This window comes from Schistocerca gregaria, chromosome X (assembly GCF_023897955.1).
Source record: "Schistocerca gregaria isolate iqSchGreg1 chromosome X, iqSchGreg1.2, whole genome shotgun sequence".
NCBI lineage: Eukaryota > Metazoa > Arthropoda > Insecta > Orthoptera > Acrididae > Schistocerca > Schistocerca gregaria.
Window position 1 is genome coordinate 604,037,256 of NC_064931.1, and position 23,286 is coordinate 604,060,541.

The 23,286-nt window shown below is 42.7% G+C and overlaps 1 protein-coding gene across 1 annotated transcript in view; it reads right to left on the reverse strand.

Annotated features, from left to right (window-relative positions):
• Positions 1–23,286, reverse strand: part of LOC126297537 (early endosome antigen 1-like) — a 182,740-nt gene that overhangs the window by 151,662 nt on the left and 7,792 nt on the right. The window lies entirely within an intron of this gene.

Sequence of the window (23,286 nt, forward strand, 5' to 3'; positions counted from 1 at the left end):
ACACTGCACAGGTGCCATTCATGGCACAATAAAACACAACCTGCAGGTTTGGCTAGCATGTGTATTTATGTTCAAGCAGACATTTCTCACATTATTTCAATATTTTTGTCCAGCCCGTGTGTCGTGCACCTGGTTTCATGCAGACCTCTCTTTCGACAGTATCTATAAGCAATCATTTAAAATATTGGTAACTAGAAGGTATCAAATATTTTACCATTTCTCACACTTCATTAATTCTACTTTGTTTATTTTAGTTCCTACTGTATTGTTTCTAATTTTATTTACAACTGAGCAGCAAGAATTTGAAACATTATCTGAACTTTGTATATGTTGACTCATTCTTTCTGCTTTCAATATCCTGACTTCTTTGCAGAACTGTCATTTGCATTGCTTGTACAGTTCTTTATATAACTGAGTTTGTTGGTCTGTGCAGGCTATACAGGTTTCCATTAGATTTTCTGTCTTAACATCTAATGGCACAGATTTTAAAGATGGAGTTTTTAAATTGATGTTCACTTCTTTTAATGGGAATATATATAGTCAGATCTTCATAGAACATTTCATTTGTTACTGACCCCAGTAGTAATAACTGATTCCCAAGAGTCCCAGCTTAAACTATGTCTTGGTATGGCAGTGTTCTTTTCAGATTATATTATCTTAAGATCATACACTTTTATTGATTTGAATTTGGTATTATATTTGAGCACTAGGGTCTGACCTAAATGATATGAGAGCTGACAATTTATATCTGATGAGATGATGAGGTCATAATTTGTTATAACATTATCAACTGAACTATTGTGTGTATTAACTATTCTAGTGGGTACTAGCCCAAGTAGATCTTTAGCCAGATAATACAGGAAACATTTGCTTTCTTGACAAGTCATGTACAGAATTGATCTTTGTATCTCCCAAGTATGACAAGATTTTCACTTCCACGACTTGATCTTTATTTACTGTAAACTATATTAAATGATAACAGGAAAATACAAAAAAAAATCTGAAGGTGGAACTACATACACCTACAACAAAGAAACAAATTGAGCAAAATACGAATTTGAGCACTGTAATATCTAAGTATATGTCAATACACTACTTGTTCACACACAGCACTTCTTATGTGGTGGTTGTGTTTATTTTTTTCTGGAGTAAATGGGAACACCGCCACCTTTATTATGTGCTCCGCACTATGTTGTTGCTATACTATAGCCTTCTATTTTGAAATAATGAATGTTATCTACTGATTTGTGGTGTTCTGTAACACTAACTGCATGTGGATCCAATCTTGTGATAAAGGATTCAGAAGCATCTACTTTGGTACGTAAGCTTTGCACATTATAATGCAAAAATGATGGATAATTCTCATGTGAATTTAAGTCTCCGTGTGGCACATATGAATCACATACATTGGAATTATCTAGTATAGCAATAGTGCACATAATAATAATAATAATAATAATAATAAAGATTTTATTGTCTTTAGGCCATTACAGCAATTGACAACGTCAAATGAAGATACAATTTATAATACAGTGTGATAAGGTATTGACTACTGAAATATTTTAGCTTATATTACAATAAATGTACAGTGGGTCATCTGTTGGATTACTGCATTTTATAGTTGAAGAATTCATTGATATCAGAGAATGGGTGAGCAATAAACCATTCATGCACTCTTTCTTTGAATGTATGTTCAGGAAGATCCTGTATAGCATGTGGCAGCTTATTAAATAGTTTGTGCCCTATGACTCCATAGCTATTTATTGATTTTGATAATCTGTGGTAAGGCGTGTATGTGTGTTTGATGCTTCTTGTGTTGTAACAATGTACATTTTCTCTACGTTTCACATCTTGTAAGTTCTTCTTCATAAAGATTAAGACATTGTATATATAGAGGTTTATTACTGTCATAATTTTTTGTTTAGTAAATAAGGGTTTGCAGAGAGCCTTATGTGAAGAATTTGTAATTACCCTAATGGCTTTCTTCTGCAATAATAGGATGTCATGTATATGACTACAGTTACCCCACAAGATAATGCCATAGGATATTACACTTTGGAAAAATGCAAAATAAGATGATTTGATGAATGTTTCAGGTACACAATTTCTGAGTTGCCTTAATAAATAAATTACTCTGGATAGCTTACTGCTAACATAGTTTACATGTTGGCCTCAGGATAACTTTTCGTCTAAATAAACTCCAAGGAATTTAACAGAACTAGGGTCATCAGATAGTGTCTTGTCTCTTAGAGTGAAGATTATCTAATCAGTTTTATTTTCATTCAGCAGGAAACCATTTGCTCTGAACCAATATGCTGTGTGAGTGAGTGTATTTTCAGCACAGGTTTTAAGATCATTAAGATTGTTACTGTTATGAAGAAAAGTCGTATCATCTGCATACAATACATTGGTGGATCTAATAAACGAGGGGAGGTCATTGATCATTATCAGAAACAGGAAGGGGGCCAGTACAGATCCCTGAGGCACACCTACTTTAACATTTTCTATGTTTGACATTTCCTTACCAACACAAACTGCCTGTTTACAGTTGTTGAGATAAGCTTTTAATAGTCTGAAACTGTTTCGTTTGATGCCGTAGAATTCTAGTTTCTCTAGTAGTGGTGTGTGCTCAACATAGTCTAAGGCCTTGCTTAGGTCACAGAATGAAACCTGAGCAAAGCCTTTGTTCTCAAAAACTTTGAGGATGTAACTGACTACCGTGTTGATAGCATCAATGGTCGACAGGTTCTTCGTAAACCCATATTGTGTAGCATTAATTATTCCTAGATTCTCAAAGTGAGATGATAATTGTTGGTACATGATGCATTCTATTACCTTGCATAATGCGGGTACTATTGAAATAGGCCTGTAACTAGACGGAGAGTCTTTATCTCCCTTTTTGTATACTGGGCCTAGACAGTTTTAACTCATCTGGAAAATATCCCTCAAGTAAGCACTTGTTTATACAGTGGGTTAAAGAGTACAGAATGCAATCACGAACAATTTTTAGCGGGTTGCATGATATGCCATATATCTCTAAGCTATCAGATGATTTCAGTTGTTTTATGACCCCTTGTACAAATCTAGGCGATACTTTGGAGAAGGTTAGCATGCTTGTATTTAGTGAGTGTCTACCCCAATTTTGGGAGAGTAACTCAGATGGACTAATGTCTGGTTTGATAATTGCAATCTCCTATTTCTTTCACTGAATTAAAAAAACTTGGCCACAAATTCACTCTTATCCTGCAGATGTATTGCTTCACTGACATGGCATTTCATTATTTGTTCTCCCAAGTACTTGCAATTTTTGTTATTGAGAGGAATGACCTCTATAACATTACATTGCACATGCAACTTCTGGCTTATCATTTCTAGAATCTGTGTTATTACTAAGTTCTGTAAAATGTTGAATTGTAGACCTGGGTTGTGTAGATTCTTCTTCCTACACAGCTTATATCAATCAATGTTAAATTTTTAAATATTGTATATATCTTTTGTATCTCTATTTGCACTTTCCACTTTTTATGCATGACCAATCTGATAAGTTGTGACAATGTTGAACAAAGACGGCAATCACAAAAGTGCTTCTCAGCTCATGCAGTCTTCTTTTGAATTAGATCAGTAAGCCATTTGTTTCCTTTCTTGCTACATTGCTTGTACCTACTAAGAATGTTCATCACCTCATTCTTCATGACATGATGCTGATGCAGTTTTCCAGATGCAATGAAGAGAGGGCATGGAGATGCATGGGCCACAGTAGCATGTTTATGGACCTGGAGTGTTTTCTTAAAAGACTGAAGGTAGTGCAAGGGGCACAGCAGCATATTTGCAGTTCTAGAGTTACCAACAGGTTCCATAATGTGTGCACTGATAGCATAGGGATATTTGAAGAAGCAGTGTAAGACTATTTTATTAAATTATCTTGTGTAAACTGTTTGTAATCAAAAGAATGGACCAACCAAATCAGGCAGTGAAGTAGGTTGGTTGGTTTGTGGGGGTTAAAGGGACCAGACTGCTACGGTCATCGGTCCCTTTTTTCCAAATACTAAAAACACCCACAGAGAATAAAAACGATCAACAGATGATAAGACAGACGACACAGAACAAAAGAAATGTAGACAAAGACCAGAGAAGACAAACTAAAATCAGACAGAGTGTGACGGTGGTTGGCCGACCATACAAACAAAAAGGGAAAAGCCAACCACCGAGAAACACATGAAAAAAAAAAAAAATCTGACAAATCTTAGGCCAGAGGCCAGAATCAACACAAAAACTCACACACTTACATTAAGCCCCTGCCCGAATAAAACGCAGAACTATGTCCGCTATGGAAGAGTCGTCAGATAAAAGTGCAGAGAGCGTATCAGGCAGTGCAAAAGTCTGCCTGAGCACAGTTAAAATGGCGCACTCCAACAGAATATGGACCACCGTCAAGGACGCCCCACAACGACAAAGAGGGGGATCCTCACGACACAGTAAATAACTGTGCGTGAGTCGGGTGTGGCCAATGCGGAGCCGACAAAGGACGACTGATTCCCTGTGGTTGGCTCGCATGGATGACTGCCACACAGTAGTCGTCTCCTTGATATGGGCAGGTTGCGCCAATCAGTGTCCCATAAAACAAAAACTTTGCGGCGTAATAGTGCCCGCAAATCAGTCGCCGGGAGGCCAATCTCCAGAGATGGTGCACTAGTGGCCTCTTTCGCCAGGCGGTCAACAGTTTCATTTCCGGGTATCCCAACATGGCCCGGGGTCCAAACAAAGACCACAGATCTGCCGCAATGGGCAAGAGTATGCAGGGACTCCTGGATAGCCATCACCAGACGAGAATGAGTGAAACACTGGTCAAGAGCTCGTAAACTGCTCAGGGAATCGCTACAGATAATGAAGGACTCACCTGAGCAGGAGCGGATATACTCTAGGGCACGAAAGATGGCGACCAGCTCAGCAGTGTAAACACTGCAGTCAGCTGGCAACGAACGTTGTTCAGAATGGTCCCCTAGAGTTAGTGCATAACCGACATGACCAGAAACCATCGAACCATCGGTATAGACAATGCCAGAGCCCTGATACGTGGCCAGGATGGAATAAAAGCGGCGTCGGAAGGCCACTGGAGGGACTGAGTCCTTCGGGCCCTGTGCCAAGTCGAGCTGAAGGCAAGGGCGAGGCACACACCATGGGGGTGTACGCAGAGTGGCCCAGAAAGGAGGTGGTAAAGGGAAACACCCAAGCCCGTAGACAAGCTGTTTGACGCGTACGGTGATCGGACAACCCAGCCGGGGCCGACGTTCTGGCAGACGGACGACTGACTGCGGGAACAGGACACAATAATTTGGATGCCCGGGCAAGCTAAAAACATGAGCAGAATAAGCAGCCAGTAATTGTTGGCGTCGTAACCGCAGTGGAGGGACACCTGCCTCCACAAGTATGCTGTCCACAGGGCTGGTCCGGAAGGCACCATTGGCAAGGCGTATCCCACTGTGGAGGATTGGGTCCAGCAGCCGCAACAGGCAGCCAAGTCAACCGGGCATCAAAAACCACCCTCAAAAACCTATGTAACTCCACCACTGTAAGAAGCACGCTGTCAAGATAAAGCCGCGGCTCCGGGTGAACAGTGCGTTGCCGGCAGAAATGCATAACGCAGGTCTTGGCTGCCGAAAACTGAAAACCATGCACTACAGCCCAAGACTGCGCCTTGCGGATTGCGCTCTGTAGCTGACGTTCAGCAGCTGCAATGCCAATAGAGATGTAGTAAAGGCAGAAGTCGTCAGCATATAGGGGAGCGGAGACAGAATTTCCCACGGCCGCAGTGAGCTCGTTAATGGCTATTAAAAACAGACAAACACTTAGAACAGAACCCTGTGGCACACCGTTCTCCTGGACTTGGGAGGAACTATATGAGGCCGTGACATACACGCGGAAGGTACGATACGACAGAAAATTGCGGATATAGATCGGCAGAGGGCCCCAAAGGCCCCACCCACGAACCGTAGAAAGGATGTGATGACGCCATGTCATATCATACGCCTTCCGCATGTCGAAAAAGACAGCGACCAGATGCTGACAGCAGGCAAAGGCAGTACGGATGGCCGACTCCAGGCTCACCAGATTGTCGGCGGCAGAGCGGCCTTTACGGAACCCTCACTGAGACAGAGCCAGAAGGCTCCGAGACTCCAGTACCCAATTCAAGTGCCAGATCACCATCCATTCAAGCAACTTGCAAAGAACGTTGGTGAGGCTACTGGGATGGTAGCTGTCCACCTCCAAAGGGTTCTTCGCCGGTTTCAGAATGGGGACAACAAGACTTTCCCGCCATTGCGACAGAAACTCACCCTCGACCCAAATGCTGTTGTAAAGGTCAAGGAGGCGTCGCTGGCAGTCAACTGAAAGGTGTTTCAGCATCTGAGAGTGGATGCTATCTGGGCCAGGAGCGGTATCAGGACAATCGGCGAGGGCACTGCGAAATTCCCACTCACTGAATGGAACATTGTACAATTCAGGAAGGTGGGTGCGAAAAGAAAGACTCCGACGTTCTATCCGCTCTTCAATGGAGCGCAAGCCCAAGGGGTAGTTGGCAGAAGCGGAATTCAGAGCAAAGTGCTCTGCCAAGCGGTTTGCAATGACGTCGGAGTCAGTACGAACTGCTCCATTCAGTGAGAGCGCAGGGACGCTGACAGGGGTCCGAAAGCCATAGAGACCCAGACCTGCGATGGAGTTACATGGAGGCCAATGGTGGACACATACCGCTCCCAGCATTCCTGCTTGCGTTGGCGGATAATGCGGCGGGCTCGCACATTCAGCCGTTTGAAGGCGATAAGGTGTTTGATTGAGGGATGTCGCTTGTAATGCTGGAGCGCCCGCCGACGAGCTTTAATCGCTTCAGCGATCTTAGGCCACCACCAAGGCACAGTCCGCCGCCGAGGGGACCCAGAAGAACGGGGAATGGCAGATTCGGCGGCAGTAACGATGCCGGTGGTGACCGATTGAACCACTGCATCAATGTCATCATTAGAGAGAGGCTCAATAGCGGCAGTGGAGGAGAACAAGTCCCAGTCAGCCTTATTCAGAGCCCATCTGCTAGGGCGCCCAGAAGACTGACGCTGTGGTAGTGACAGAAAGATCGGAAAGTGGTCACTACCACAAAGGTTGTCATGCACTCTCCATTGGACAGATGGTAAGAGGCTAGGGTTACAGATCGAAAGGTCAATGGCAGAGTATGTGCCATGAGCCACACTGAAGTGTGTGAAGGCATCATCATTTAATATCGAGAGATCGAGCTGCGCCAATAAATGCTCAACGATGGCGCCTCGACCTGTTGCCACCGATCCACCCCACAGATGGTTATGGGCGTTAAAGTCGCCCAGTAACAAGAAAGGTGGCGGCAATTGGGCTATCAGAGCAGCCAGGACATGCTGCACGATGCCACCATCCGGTGGAAGGTAAAGACTCCAGACGGTAACAGCCTGTGGCGTCAACACCCGAACAGCGACAGCCTCTAAAGGTATTTGGAGAGGTACAGACTCGCTGTGAAGAGAGCTCAGGACATATATGCAGACACCACCAGACACCCTTTCATAAGCTGCCCGGTTCTTATAATAACCCCGGTAGCCACGGAGGGCGGGGGTTTGCATTGCCGGAAACCAAGTTTCCTGCAGAGCAATGCAGAGGAAAGGGTGAAGGCTGATAAGTTGGCAGAGCTCAGCTAGATGGTGGAAGAAACCGCTGCAGTTCCACTGGAGGATGGTGTTGTCCATGGCTGAGAAAGGCATGACGGGACTGGGAAGGAAGATTACGCCGCTGGGTCACCTGCTGCCTCCGATTTAGCAACTGTGATAGTGCTTTCCATGGCGTCTGATGGACCGGCGAGAACGAGGTCCTCAGCGGACGCCAGAATCTCCACCGCATCCTCAGACGCAGGTTGCGGTGGGATGGCTGCCACCGTGAGTTCCTTGGGCTGAGAGCTCTTCTTGGGTTTCTCACGCCGTTCCTTGGGTCGCACCAACTGGGAGGGCTTCACCGATTCAGTCTCCGGGACGGAGGAGGATCGTGAAGCCCTATGACCAGCTGATTGTGGGCACTTACGCCACTGTCGGTCGTCAGCCTTCTCGCTGGCAGAAACCTGGGAAAGGAGGGACCCAAGCAACCCCTTGCAAGCGTGAGAAGCCGAAGAAGTTGGACACTTCTCCGGCTTAGAAGTGGGGACGGACGTCCCCGATGGGTGGGATGGTGTTGCTCCTGAGGTAGGTGGCGCAGGAGCAACCCGGTGGGTGGAGCACCCCACTGGCGAGGGGGCAGGAGGAGTTGTACTACTCGTCGATCCAGCCACAATTGGAGAAACAGATGGGGCTAGCACAGGTGTTGTAGCAGCAGCGTAGGAAGATGTCATTCTCACAGGATGGAGACGGTCGTATTTCCTTTTGGCCTCAGTATAGGTTAGCCGGTCCAGGATTTTGTATTCCATGATTTTACGCTCATTCTGGAAAATTTGGCAGTCTGGCGAGCAAGGTGAATGGTGCTCCCCACAGTTGACACAGATGGGAGGCGGGGCACATGGAGTATTGGGATGTGATGGGTGTCCGCAATCTCGACATGTGAGGCTGGAAGTGCAGCGAGAAGACATATGGCCGAACTTCCAGCACTTAAAGCACCGCATCGGGGGAGGGATATAGGGCTTAACGTCACATCGGTACACCATCACCTTGACCTTTTCAGGTAATGTATCCCCTTCGAAGGCCAAGATGAAGGCACCGGTAGCAATCTGATTTTCCTTCGGACCCCGATGAACGCGCCGGACGAAATGTACACCTCGGCGCTCTAAATTGGCGCGCAGCCTATGGTAAATAACTCCCTGGACCATATTTAAACTCTTATGGGGTGTGATCGTAATGGCAACATCCCCCAACTTGTCACAAGCGAGTAACCGTCGTGACTGGGCAGAGGATGCCGTTTGTATCAGGACTGACCCAGAGCGCATTTTTGAAAAGCCCTCCACTTCCCCAAACTTGTCCTCTAAATGCTCGACGAAGAACTGAGGCTTTGTGGAGAGAAAAGACTCCCCATCAGCCCTCGTACAAACTAAGAAGCGGGGCGAATAACTGCTACTGCCATCCTGAGACTTACGTTCCTCCCACGGTGTGGCCAGGGAGGGGAATGTTTTCGGATCGTACTTCTGAGCGTTAAACTGAGCTCGAGAGCACTTAGAGACTGCTGGCGGCTGGCCACCAGCGAGAGACAATGTACCACGCTTCATTGCGGGTCATCTGCCCTGATGCCACCTACTCCGACCAAGGGCCCTCCCCACGGGCACCACCCAGCCACGGCAAGAGCCACCTGGCAGGATGGCCGTTGCCGGGAGTCCCGATACCCCAGGAGGATAGGCATCTACTCCTTGGCATACATTGGGAGTTAACGGCGCAGGCATCAGTAGAGCGATCCCTGTGTTGTCAGGGGGCTACAACCAACAGGGTACATGGCGGCCCCACCACAATGGACTGGCTACTGTGCTGGATGTTAGGTAACATGTGGTCCATGGTCGCCATCGGTGCAGAAAGAGGCACTGCACAGTGCAAGGTGTAATCTGCATGCAGAAACAGAGTCATGCCCAAGAGATGGAGAGCGGACAGGACTGCAGTTCAACGGTGTATAAGCTGGCGAAAGATCTGATCGCAAGATGGACACAATGCACCAAGTAAGGCGCCCTTCCCCAATCCGCTCGCTCTTTGGAAAATTTTGAGAGATGGAGGTCAAACGCAACAGGGGACCATCATATAAGGCCGAAAAGTTTGAGACTCCTTTTAGTTGCCTCTTACGACAGGCAGGAATACCGCGGACCTATTCTAACCCCCGAACCCGCAGGGGGTGCAGTGAAGTTGTTCAGGCGCTGATCTCACATTTGGAGGAAGAGATTTTCTCTAACTGGCCATCCTCACCTGTTTTACAGGGTTCCACTGAATCACTTCAGGCAAATGCCAGGATGGTTCCTTCAACAAGGTCATGGCCAAACACCTGTTGTACTCTTGTAAAAATATTCTTACATATTGTACATTTGCATACATTTGACTTCTTTATATTTGCTGTATTATAATGAAAATCTTTCACCACAGAGATGATCCCTGGATGAATAAAGAAGAATAAAATAACATGTAGCAACAGGGCAACAGAACTGCAAACCACAGTCCCATTGTTAGGACAGGAGATTCTGGAGGCGTTTGCCTGTTATTCCAGGTGACACTAGACATGTGACTCAGATACAATTTGCATGTTTACCTGCACCCTTTAATCCCAGAAATCTCTGCTCTGGTGTTTCGATAATCAGACAACTTGCTCATGAAGCTATTCAGACTTTCACAATGTACATGATATGTGAAAAAGTGGATATGGTTTTCATTTATTGTAAATACTGCTTAACTGTTAGAGTAGTGCTGTGGTTATATGCTGAAAAGTATCTTAATCATTCCAAGCTCACACAATATGTCTTTGCAAATATTATTGAAAAGAAGTGCAGGGAACTATAAATATGGAGAATATGCCCAATGAAAAAGAACAGTAACTGATAAGAGAAATGCAACTAACATTTTAGCAGCACTAACACACAATTCACATGTCACTATGAGGCAGATGAAGCATCATTTGTGAACCAGAGCAAATCAGTCTCCACAATATGCACTCCTTATCCATTGGAAATCCACACTGGCTGTGAATTGGATAAACATTAACCTTGGTCTGTCAATGAGAGGTTCAGGATTTCCAAGAATCACATTGTTGGCCCCTGTTTTGCCAAGAGATGAAATTCAGTGTACAGACTTGTCTGTACAGAACTTCTTTATAGTACGTATCAATGCTCAAGGTCAATAATTAGTGCACTGCTCAAGGTCAATCATTCGAGCAATGCTGAGGGTCAATAATTTGAGCACTTGATGACAGTCACAATAGGGAACAGTACACAAATTTACATTAGTTGTATGTTTGCTTCTGTTTGGTGCAGGGGGGGGGGGGGGGGAGGGGGAGGGGCAGAGGTTTCTGTTGTAATACTCATGTCTTGTTACTACATGATCACACTCAACATTTGTTAAGCCATTGAAGTCCTCTAAAGGCTCTTTGAAATGATCAGAAAAAAATTGTACTGTTCCACTGAAATATATAAAAAAGTTGTGTCATAATTTGGTAGACATAAATGTTAAAAATTACTTGCATATGTCAGAAAATTCACTATGTTGTTCACCATAACTTAGAAAAATGGCATTTTGATATATTTACATATTCTTGATATATTTTGGTTGACCTATCTTAGCTGCCTGTATATGAATTACATTTTTTATTCTTAAACTGTAACACTAAAACACGTAAATGTGATTCACAAATGATTAAAACAACAACAACAACAGCAGCAGCAGCAGCAGCAGGAACAACAACACAATGAGATTTCATGAAAGTAAACATAGTTAAGATACAAAAAGAGAATATATTTTGGGATTCCACCTTCAGAAGAGTAACACAATGTTTCCTCATGTTTAGTTTTTCCCTGTGTTATTGTGTAGTAGATGGAATTTGTCATGAGGCATTTGTCATGTCATCTTTAATCCAAAAAGTGCTTGTTTGTGGTCACATAAGGTCTCTATTTCTTTTGTTTATATGCAAGTAAACATTGCTCTCCTCATCCACGGATTCCATATGAGCAGCATTCATACAGCAGTTGCATTCATGTCATTCCATCGCCATTCTAGAAGTGGAAGTTATGAAGCAGGCATGCATCTTCTAATCTGCAGTCAGAGAAGATCACCAAGGAAAGAGAATGGGACAGAAGAAGCATAAGAGGAACTTTGCATTTCAGTTTGTCTCTTCTCAATCCCCCTTTGCAGATTTTTTGTACACGAATTTTGATTGGCTATTGTGTCATTTTCCTCCAGTTTTCTTTACTGTGTTCTTTGCCAACTGTCTTTTTGTGTATTCCTTCATGCAGTTTTCTGTGTGTTAATGCTGTTAGGATCTCTGAAGATAGTTTTTCTCCTGTCTCTATTGTGCAAACATTTAAAAATGTTGTGTGCAACAACACTGAAATTCAACACATTTACAATCAACCCCTATGACAATTAGAAATGGATCCTTTTCCTCCAGTGGCATATCTCTATTTACCTCACACAATACTTTTACACGATGTTTATGAGTTATGGGTATACACTCAATACTACTGCTTGATTGAGTAGCTCGGGTATTTTTTGACTATGTACCTTTTTAAACTAGTGATCTCATACATAAACTATTCCAGTGACAGCATACAATGTGTCCACTCTGTCACAGTGTGATACTGATGCTCAGAGCCAGTGTTAAGTACAGTGGAATACTGCACCCATCATATCAGAGCAGGCTGAAATTCACATCACAAACTACATAGTGGAATGGTTACAGGAAACCCTGAAAGATCTAACCATTACCATTGTCTCTAAATTCATTTATACATACCTTCCAGATTTAGTGATGAGCAGTACATCCAATATACTTGGATGCATACCCTCATTACCATTAATAAAGAGTCTAGTTATGACGCCTGTTTGCCAAAATATGTTACATGACTGGAATTAAATAAAAGGTGTGATCCAGATGGCAGTAGTAGTAGTAGTAGTAGTAGTAGTAGTAGTAGTTGTCATGATCTTCAGTCTGAAGGCTGGTTTGATGCAGCTCTCCATCCTTTGCAAATCTCTTTATCTATGAATAACTACTTCAACTTGCATCTGCTTGAATCTGCTTATGGTATTCATCTCTTGGCCTCCCTCCAATACTAAATTGGTGATCTCTTGACATCTCAGAGTGTGTCCTATTAATCAATCCATTTTTCTAGTCAGGTTGTGGCAAATTTCTTTCTTCCCGATTCTATTCAGTGCCTCCTCATTAGTTATGTGATCTGCCCATCTATTCTTCAGCATTCTGCTGTAGTACTACATTTCAAAAGCTTCTAATCTCTTCTTGTCTAAATTCTTTAACTGACCCTGTTTCACTTCTGTATGTAAAGATTAAAAGCAACTACAACCTCATGCCAATGAGACATCACAGAATTATTACGATGTTCAAAAACTTCCCATTTACTGTCCCAACTCAACAGGTCATATTATTGCTCTTAACTGAAACTGAGTACAAGCAACTTTCAGTTTTAGGAGGGTATGTAAGAGGGATTTGCCGACTGATGCAGTAGCTACAGAATTTAAGAACGGAGATTGCACCCGAAATAAGTTTCTTTGCTTAAGTCTAAACAATTCATTTGTTGCAACCAGTCTTTACAGACTGAGTGCAAGTTTAAACTGAACATGATTGGGAAGGAAATCCAATGTGTGTATTTCAAAGGAACTACCACAATATTCACTCTAATTTAGAGATGAAAAAGAAAACCTGAATCTGGATTAATATATGGGGAATTTCAGTCAACCTCATCTTAAATACAAGTTCAGTGTCTTAACCACTGTGCCACCTGGCTCGTTTTGGAACGAATGGGTCCAAAAGCACATTCGTCACGAATTAAGATATCTAAAATGTTGCTTATAACAGTGGCAACAAGGAGGATATGGTTTTCTGTTGTCTGAAATGTCCCAGCACAGTTCTACCCTACTGGTATGTGCTTTGTGTGGCAATTGTTAGTACCATATTGTAAAAATGAGACACATGTGTTGCTTAACTTTGAATATTTCCTTTTGCGCCAAGTTGACAGTGATGCCTGCCATCTGATATTCTTGGCAGCTACAAGATTTATATTTTTTTTAATTACTTGAAGGGAATAATGGTTGTTCATAAATTATCTTTGCAACAAACTTTTATTTGCTTTGCAGGAAAGAAAGCTACACTATTCTTCTGAGCAGGGGAAAAAAAAAACACTGAAGTTTACATCTTTGCTCCTTTTTGTCATTAACAGTTCTTTACTGGAACATATTAATCTCTTCAACACAAGATAAAAATAAATAGCACAGTGATATAATGCCAATTTAACTGTTTCTGTCTGTGAATTTGTTTTGTTTGAAAACACGTATCAAGAATGTCTCAAAAATAATGCTACATATACTTGTGCTTGCAGACATACTGTTGTCATGGCATTGCATGAGTGTGATTAATGATACCTTACAATGAATGCTGTGGCTCCAAGTACGCAGTCAACAATTGATGGCAGCCATAGTGATAAAATTTATCATGCACACAACTGTGTATGCAAGAGCGAACCATCTAGTCACCTCAGGGCAGGAAGCTGCCCAAATAAGTATCTTACCCATAGGGCCTGACAAATATTTTATTTAGATTAGTATCGCTCAGACCAGAAAAAGTATTATGAATCAGGTCATAAGCTTATGAAGTATTTGGTTGGATATGAGAATGGGTGGGAATTTCTTGTAAATTAGAAACAAATACGACAGAAGCTCTTGTCTTGAAAAAAGCATTACATGACTACAAAGTGCACAATATACATTAATTACTTGGCAGACATCAGTAGCAGCTCTCCAACACAGTTCACATACAGTGTTGTTAATTATAGAGTGTTGGTACCACTATAAATCTTCTATTTAAGTGTAGAAGACTTGAAGGAAATTAAACTCCATGCATTTACTGCCAGTTGGACTCAATATGAGCAAATGCAATGCAGTGAACAAAAATAGACAAAAAAGGACTTATATTAAGAACAATATCAGCAACAAATTGTTAATGTCAGCAACAGCAATAACCTCTTCCACAGAGCAATACATCAAATAATCAAATGAATTGAATCTTGTGATGGAAAAAACTACTGAACAACACTTTTTCGGTCAAATTGTTTTCTCAAGTAATAGCTTCTGTCCTATCTGTAAAGGGCAATCAAAAAGTTTCCATTCGAAGGCCACATTAACCCCTTGCCTACATGTTGGTGCTTATATACCTGAATCAGAGTCGTGCTGGATTGCACATAAGTCACAGCAATGGCCTCTAACAGAAACTTTTTGATCACTGCTTGTCTGTCCCAGGACCTTGTGAAAGAGAAATGATTGACTATATTAAAAATGTTCATGGCTGAGAGTCCTAATTTAACAGCACAAGGTGTTGTTATGCTTGATCAATCATATCTGGGCACATCGCAACAAAATCAGTGTGTATTACATGTGCTGCATCCATTAGCTCCTCAATGCAAACGACAAAATTTGACAGATTAGTCTCAGGTGGCACTCAATTCTGCATACATTCACTGACAGTGGACTTCTATGCAGCAGACAGATCCCTTGGCACCCATGGTCTCCAGAACTGCGTAAGAAGGCAAGCTCCAGCAGATGTGCATGTTGATACTCTTAAGTTTCACTAGCTAAGATTACTGTACAGCTACAGCTATGAAGTCTTTGATGGTGGAGCCTTGGGATAAAAAGTTCTTGGAAAACTTCCCACATCAAATTTGGATAAAATTCCAAGCTTCCAATGGCTACCTCCATCACGGTCATAAGGTAGTATGTCAGACTGTTCTGAAACTAGCAAGAGTCCCACTTTTATAAGTACAGGAATTTTGAAAAATTAGCAATGTCTGAGCATGGCCTGTTAAGTAAAAACAAGCTTATGTTTGAGCACATGAAGATACTGGTCCATGTTTCCAACTATTTGGATTCCGTGATTAGAGAAGCACAGTGGAAATTAGACTTTGTGATAAAAACTTCAATAGAGACAACAGCCATGCACTTAGCAAGACATGGTAGCATGCACTTGATAAAGAAAGAACAGAGGAAGACTTTTCGTAGTTTAACGCTTAATGTGAGTGGTGATGTGGTAAGAATGCTGGACAGAGAGTGCAAACAACCTATGCACGATTTCCATGATGTCACAATGACATAATCAAGCCTATCAAATGTCATCCTTTGGGCATAAAAGTGGGAGCCTTGCCAGTTTCACAAGTCAGACATAGCCTCTGGCAATTATGATGATGGCCATAGTCATTAAAAGCTTTGGGATTTCATCCAAATTTGATGCGGCAAGTTTACCAGTAACGTTTTATCTAAATGCTCCTACTGTGCCTCTACAAATTTTCTATGGTTTGCTGTACTGGCCAGATTCTTGTTTACTGTTTACCAATGACAACATCTGGACCTTGTTCTGTGCATTAGACTTTTACTCTGTGCAAACTGTCCTTGTGTATAGTGTTCAATAAACAAAAAATGTACCACATTTCTACAATGGTGATGAGATTGTAAAAATCCAAAGAGCTACACAATGGAAAAAAAATGATATTCAAATTCCTGGTATCAACAAATAGCCTTGTTACAAAAACAGTTCATAGCTCAAGAGAAGTAACGCCATCAGCAGATGGCCATGTTAACAGTAACATTTCACAGCACAGTCTGCAACATCCTTGCTGACATCTATGGTTCCACCATTCCCATCATTTCAAGAAGACGCTGAGGACTGCCAAAAGTACATGTACCAACAACATACACACATAAAAAATTTCACTGCTTGCCAGGTAAATAATACTGATGTACAAAAATAGTTATTTTGTCGAGCTCATCTCATGAAGTAGTGTGCCTTCTTAGGATATTGAAGCCCGTTGACAATCCCAATAGTTTGTCGTCCTCCAAGATTAATGAAGTCTTGGAGAGCATTATAGCTGCATAATGAATACGTATTGTATTGTTGTCAAAAACTGCAATAACTCTTACCATGATTAGGTACTTGGTCTTAAAGGATTGAGTCAACTTTGCAATTGTGTGTGTGCAAATGGACAATGCAAGCAATTGAATGTTGACTTCCAAATCAAGGACTGGTTTATTAACTACATACAAAAAACAGAAGTAAGTACTTAGATGACAAGACTTTTGGAACCATCTTTGGTCAAAATTCTCAAAATTGAACAAAGTTTTGAACTGGCATAAGAGACTAACCCCTCTATAGCTTCCTGCAATACCACGTAAAATATTCCTCTATGCCTTTACACAGGTTTATCACTAGTTTCATTTATGCTACTCATCCTCTTTCTTTTGTTTACTGTCAATCTATATTCTGTGTTATATGTGGACTGTTCATTCCATTCAGCAGGTCTTCAATGTAGCAATGTCTACAGCACATCTTATCAATTTCCTTTCACACTAGATTTCAATTCCAGTTCTGAAACTTTCTTTTAATTCCTTCATCACTTCTTTAATGTGTAAGTTGAACAGTAGAGCAGATATGCTACATCTCTGTTTTATGCCAATTTTAATTTGAGTAATTCTCTCTTGGTCTTCAATCCTTTAGTTCCCGCTTGTTTCTTCTACATATTGCATATTGCCCCATCTTGTCCTACAGCTCATACTTATTTTTCTGAGAATTTCAAACAACTTGTGCTGTTTCACGTTGTCCAACACTTTTTCTGGGTCTACACACCCTATGGAATTGCCTCGTGCCTGCATTATCAAAAAATTCAAAAATGTCTCTCTGGAATCTTTACCTTCCCTAAAACCAAACTGATCATCGTTTACTAGCTCCTCAAAATTTCTTTTCCAGTATTCTGTGTATTTTCCCTGCCCGTGACTTGAAGACATTACCTATTAAACTAATTACACAATAGTTTCCTCATTTATCTACCCTTGATATATTCAAAATTGTGTGGATAATATTGTTCTGAAAGGTCAATGGTTTGTCTCCTTTCTCGTAGATTACAAACACTAACTTGAATTGTCATTTGGGTGCTATTTCCCCCAATGATTTTAGAAATTCCAATAGAATGCTTTCTGTCCTGTCTGCCTTGTTTGACTGCAGGTCTTCTAAAGCTCTGCCAAACTGACTCTAATACTGGATCCCCTATGGCTTCACTATCAACACACTTTTTTTTTTCTCCTATCGTATCAGCAAACAAACCCTGTATCCCTGTGCATTCGATACACTATCAAAGTGAAGTAAAGTTCAGATTCACCTACCAGAGTGGCATACTGTACATACAGTTATAAGTTAATAACTTGAATGCTCACGTATGATGTAAAATGACAGCTCCCTGAAAAAGCACCATGGAGTGAAACAGCAAAACGAAATGACCACAAAGTAGTGCCAGTATAAAGTATAGCACAACATTATTTCATGAAGGTTCAAACTTCAATAGTGGCGACTATTTATTTACAACTTAAATACAGTAGATACAAGTTTCAGAGTTTTAATGTTATTCAGAGTAGTCACCAGCATTGTGTATAAACCACTGCCAGTGACATGGAAGTCTTAGTGCCACTTTTGTTGATAATATGAGTGGAGTGGTCTCCTGCTCAATGAATCTCTGTAACAATTCTGAAATGAATGCCATGAAGTACTTCCTTCAATTTAAGCATCAAACTGAAGTAACAAGGGTCTAAGTCTGGGGAGTGCGGTGGGCAGTACAGCACTTCCCAGTTCCATCGATCGAACAAATCAGTCACACCCATATTTGCCTGAGCATTTTCCTGCAAAATGATTGGCAGGGTCCATTTTTGAGATGCAGTCCACTGTGGTATTATGGAACACACTTTGTGCTCACATACGATGAGTATGTTTGAAGACAACACAACTCCTTTTTAGAAATCTGCATTAATTCCAACAGCTGCAATCATGCAAACCTTTGCTCATCCAAGCCATTCACTATAAGTCTGTACATAACATCACACAAAATGATGACAAGTTTCTTCAAATCAAGAAACCATATGATACAGTTTCATATGATCACAGAGCACAGAATGTCTGTCTGAACTCATAACTTCCTAGCACACACTACAAAGCATGTTGTAAAAATCATGTAGCAAGTAACACTGATAGCACCTCTGAGACCGTTCACAGAGAGGTGATGTTAGCAGAAACTGCTGCAAAACAAAGTATTTGCCCATGATCCGTATTTTGTACAAAGATACAGTACTTCATGCTAAACATATGCAAATTTAGCATATGTATATGAACATGCAAGAAGAGGTTGAATTATTGAACTAAATAATGTGATAAATCACTAAAGAAAATGAAAAGTTGAAAATTTTTTAATTATATCCTCCACAGTAAATAAAGATGGAACAGCACCTTTCATCTAGTTGGCAAAAAAAAATGAGCTTTATTTACAGAACCCACATCTGGCAGTTCCTTGAGTACTACTGTTCTGTCTAAGATCCTTGAAAACCATGATTAACAGAACAAAGTGACAAACAAACACTGATTTGTGGTGCGTGTTTCATCAAGTTTCACAAATATAAAGGTTTTTAATATGCCATGTCTTGTAGGTCTAAAATAGTGAAGAAAACATATTTTTAATTGTTTGCACTAAAGCTGCTAATTGTTTACTGGATGACTAGTTTTGCGCTTTGGCCCATTTTCACAAGCCATGCATTTTGTGTTTGGGATACACTTGGTGTGGACAGTTTTATTTATGTCATCGGACTTTACATGTAGATCTTCATTATTCAGCATGATGTGTTGTCACATGGATCAGAGTTTGTTCTGTTGGAGTGAACTCCAATGAGAACAAATTCCCCATCATATGTGGAATACTGTTGTCACATGGATCAGATCTTGTTGGATAATGAATATGTGAGCTATGTCTAAAGGGTGCTGACATAAACAAAACTGTTGACATCAAGTAGATCCCAAATACAAAACACATGGCTTGTGAAAATGGGCAAAGCCTGACACTAGTCAGCCAAAAGTTACTTAACAGCTTTTATAGTGCATTGGTAGCCCTACCAGTGGGCATAGCGATGAAGGCAAATGAGCTTGCATGGGTAGAGCAGAGGAATAGTTTGGACACTCGCCATGGAGGGCGCACGCATCATGTTGTATGGGCAGACCCACTGATTGACTGACTGTTTACTTGTGAATGGCTCTCAGCAGAGCAGGCCAATGGTCAGAGTTAAACAGCTGCAAACCTCACCTCATGCTTTGTGCCAAATGTTGTCATGCGCTTAGTCATTAGTTACCTGCACCAGCCACATGGTGAATATATTGCCATATGCATATTTATGTGGATTTGGATACTCTTCTCACCAGAGATCAATTTGCATGGCAAGTTCATTCCTCTCACTGGATTCCTTTGCCTGGTTGTTACAAAGCCATCACTGGCCCACGAAGTACTGTACCTACACCAACCGTGTTGAGTGATAATGTTTTCGTGCCTGCTGCAGATACTAAAAGGGTAAACAATTAAAAATGTCTATCCTCCAAAATTTTTCAATATGCTGAATGAAGTACCACAGGAGATATTAAAACAATTTCTGAGATGGACAGCACTGCTCATAAAATGTAATTGGTTGGTTGGTTTAAAAGAGGGGCAGAGGAACCAAACTGCTAGGTCATCTGTCCCTCGTTCCAATTAAAATACTTCCACAAGGGTGGGAGTAAAATAATCAAGACATACAAAACACAGCTGGAAGAAAGGAGAAAACCACAAGAATGGCAGAAGGGCAACAAACACTAAAATGGACAAAATCAGACATGAAAACTACAGAGAGATGCAAGAAACATGTATAAGACATCAAAACAAGAGAGCTGATTACCATGGCTGGCTGACTATGAGAATAAAAAGGAGAAGCCAGCCACTCTGCAACACATTAAAACCTCCACTGTAAAAGCACTGGGGTGGAGGACACATGGGGATAAAGGACATGTGCAAAAACTTAGATCAAATGATAAAACCCACACTCACAAACAAAACGTAAAACGAAAGCTGCTGTTGAGGCATTGTCACCCAACACCGAAGGTAGGGTGCTGGGGAAGTTAAAAGGCCGCTGTACAGTGGCTGAAAGTGGGCAGTCCAGCAAGAGGTGGACAACCGTCATTTGTGAGCCACAGCGACACCGAGGTGGGTCCTCGCGATGGAGGTGGTATCCATATGTTAGCCACGTATGGCCAATGCGTAGCAAGCAAAGCACAACTGATTCCCTGCAAGAGGACCTCCATGGAAGACTTCCACACATTTGTAGTCTCCTTAATGACACCCAGTTTGTTCTGCGTACTGTTACGCCATTCTGTCTCCCAAAGCTGAAAAACCCTGCGGCGTAAGACAGAACGCAGCTGAGTTCCAGAGATGCCCATCTCCAGAAGCAGTTTCCACGTAGCCTGTTTGGCCAGCCTAATGGCAGGTTAATTACCTGGGATTCCAACGTGTCCTGGGGTCCACACAAACACCACTGAATGATGGGACCGTTCCAGGGCATAGACTGACTCCTGGATGGGTGCTACCAAAGGATGCGGCCTAAGTGTACACCATGGAGGCATACGTGAATGGACCTCAAGGAGAAGTGGTAATGGGAAGGACTCCAGTTCAGACAGAAGGGACTGGACACGAACCGCAATCTTAAGCCCTGACCTGGGCCACTGATGCGGGATATGAACCACTGTGGTTAGGAAAAGGAGATGGTATTTCAGATGTGCAGGAGAACTACAAATGTGTGCAAGGTAACTGGCGAGCAGTTGTGCACACCTAACCTTCAATGGAGGGACTCCAGCCTCCACCAGGACACTGGTCACCAGACTCGTTCTAAAAGCTCCCGTCGCTAGGCAAATGCCACAGTGGTGCACTGTGTCAAGAAAACACAATGCTCAGGGCACCGCCGAACCATAAACCAGACTCCCATAGTCAAGGCAGGATTGAAAAAGGGTTCTGTAGAGCTGCAGCAGCATAGAGCAATCTGCACCCCAGCTGGTGTTGCTCAGGCAGCGGAGGGCACTGAGGTGCTGCCAGCACTCCCACTTAAGCTGACGAAGGGGAAGTAGCCAAGTCAATTGGGCATCAAAAACCAGTCCTAACAATTGATATGTCTCCACTACAGTGAGTGGATCGTCATTAAGGAGAGTTCTGGTTCTGGATGAATGCTGCGATGCTGACAGAAATGCATGACAGACGACTTTGTGGTTAAAAACTGGAAGCCATGGACTAGAGCCCATGACTGTGCCTTGTGAATGGCTCCCTGTAGGTGCTGCCCAGCAACCCCAATACTGGAGGAGCAGTATGAAATGCAGAAGTCATCCACATGCAGAGAAGGTGAGACCGACAGCACTAAAGCTGCTGCTAGACCATTAATAGCCACTAAAAATAGAGAGACACTCAAAACAGAGCTCTGCGGAACACCATTCTCCTGAATACGGGGGGAAGCACCAACTTGGACACGGAAAGTACGGAGCGGCAAGAAACTTTGGAAAAAAATCAGGAGTGGGCCCCAGAGAACCCACTCATACAATGTGGCAAGGATATGATGTCGCCAGGTCGTGTTGTATGCTTCACATAAGTCAAAAAAGAGGGCAGCCAGATGTTGGTGTCTGGAAAAGGCTGCTCCGATGGCAGATTTGATGGACATAAGATTATCTGTGGTAGAACAACCCTGGCGGAAGCAACTCTGACATGGAGCAAGTACGCCACGTGACTCCAGGACCTAACCCAACCACTGACACACCATACATTCCAGCATCTTACAAAGAAAGTTGGTGAGGCTGATAGGCTGGTAGTTATCCACATCAAACGGGTTTTGACTGGGTTTGAGCACCGGAACAATGGTGCTCTCCCGCCATTGCGATGGAAACACGCCATCGCACCAGGTCCGGTTGAAGATGACAAGGAGATGTTGCTTGTAGTCAGATGAGAGATGTTTAATTATCGGACTGTGGATCTGACCCGGCCGAGGAGCTGTGTCAGGGCAACATGCAAGGGTGCTGAGGACCTCCCACTCTGTAAATGGGGTGTTACAGGGTACACTGTGGCATGTAGTGAACGAGAGGACTTTCCTTTCCATCCACCGTTTGAGGGAGCAAAAGGCTGGGGGAGGGGTTAGTTCTCCGACGCAGAGGCTTGAGCATATTGCTCAGCAAAGTGCGTTGGTAGATAACACGCCATTGATGTTAATGCCAGGGACACCTGTTGGGGTCTGGTACCCAAAAAGATGTCTGATCTTCTTCCAGTCTTAGAAAGGTGACGTATGGCACCCAATGGTTGACACGTACCTCTCCCAACATTCCTGTTTCCGTCATTTTATAAGCTGTCAAACACAGGCATGGGGCCGTTTAAAGGATATTACGTGCTCTAGGGAAGGGTGTCACTTATGTCACTGTAGAGCTTGCTGATGCTCAGTAATTGCCTCAGCAACTTCCGGCAACCACCAAGGGACTGTCTTTCACAGGGGGCACCCTAAATAATTAGGAATCGCGTTTTCCGCTGCACAAGTGATTGTTGTAGTGACCTGCTCAATGACAACATTGATGGCACCATCTGGAGGAGATTCAGTGATGACAGCAGAGGTGAAGGTTTCCCAGTCTGCCTTGTTACAAGCCCATCTGGGTTGGCGACCGTGGGCATGACGCCGGGGGAGTGACAAGAAGATGGGGAAGTGGTTA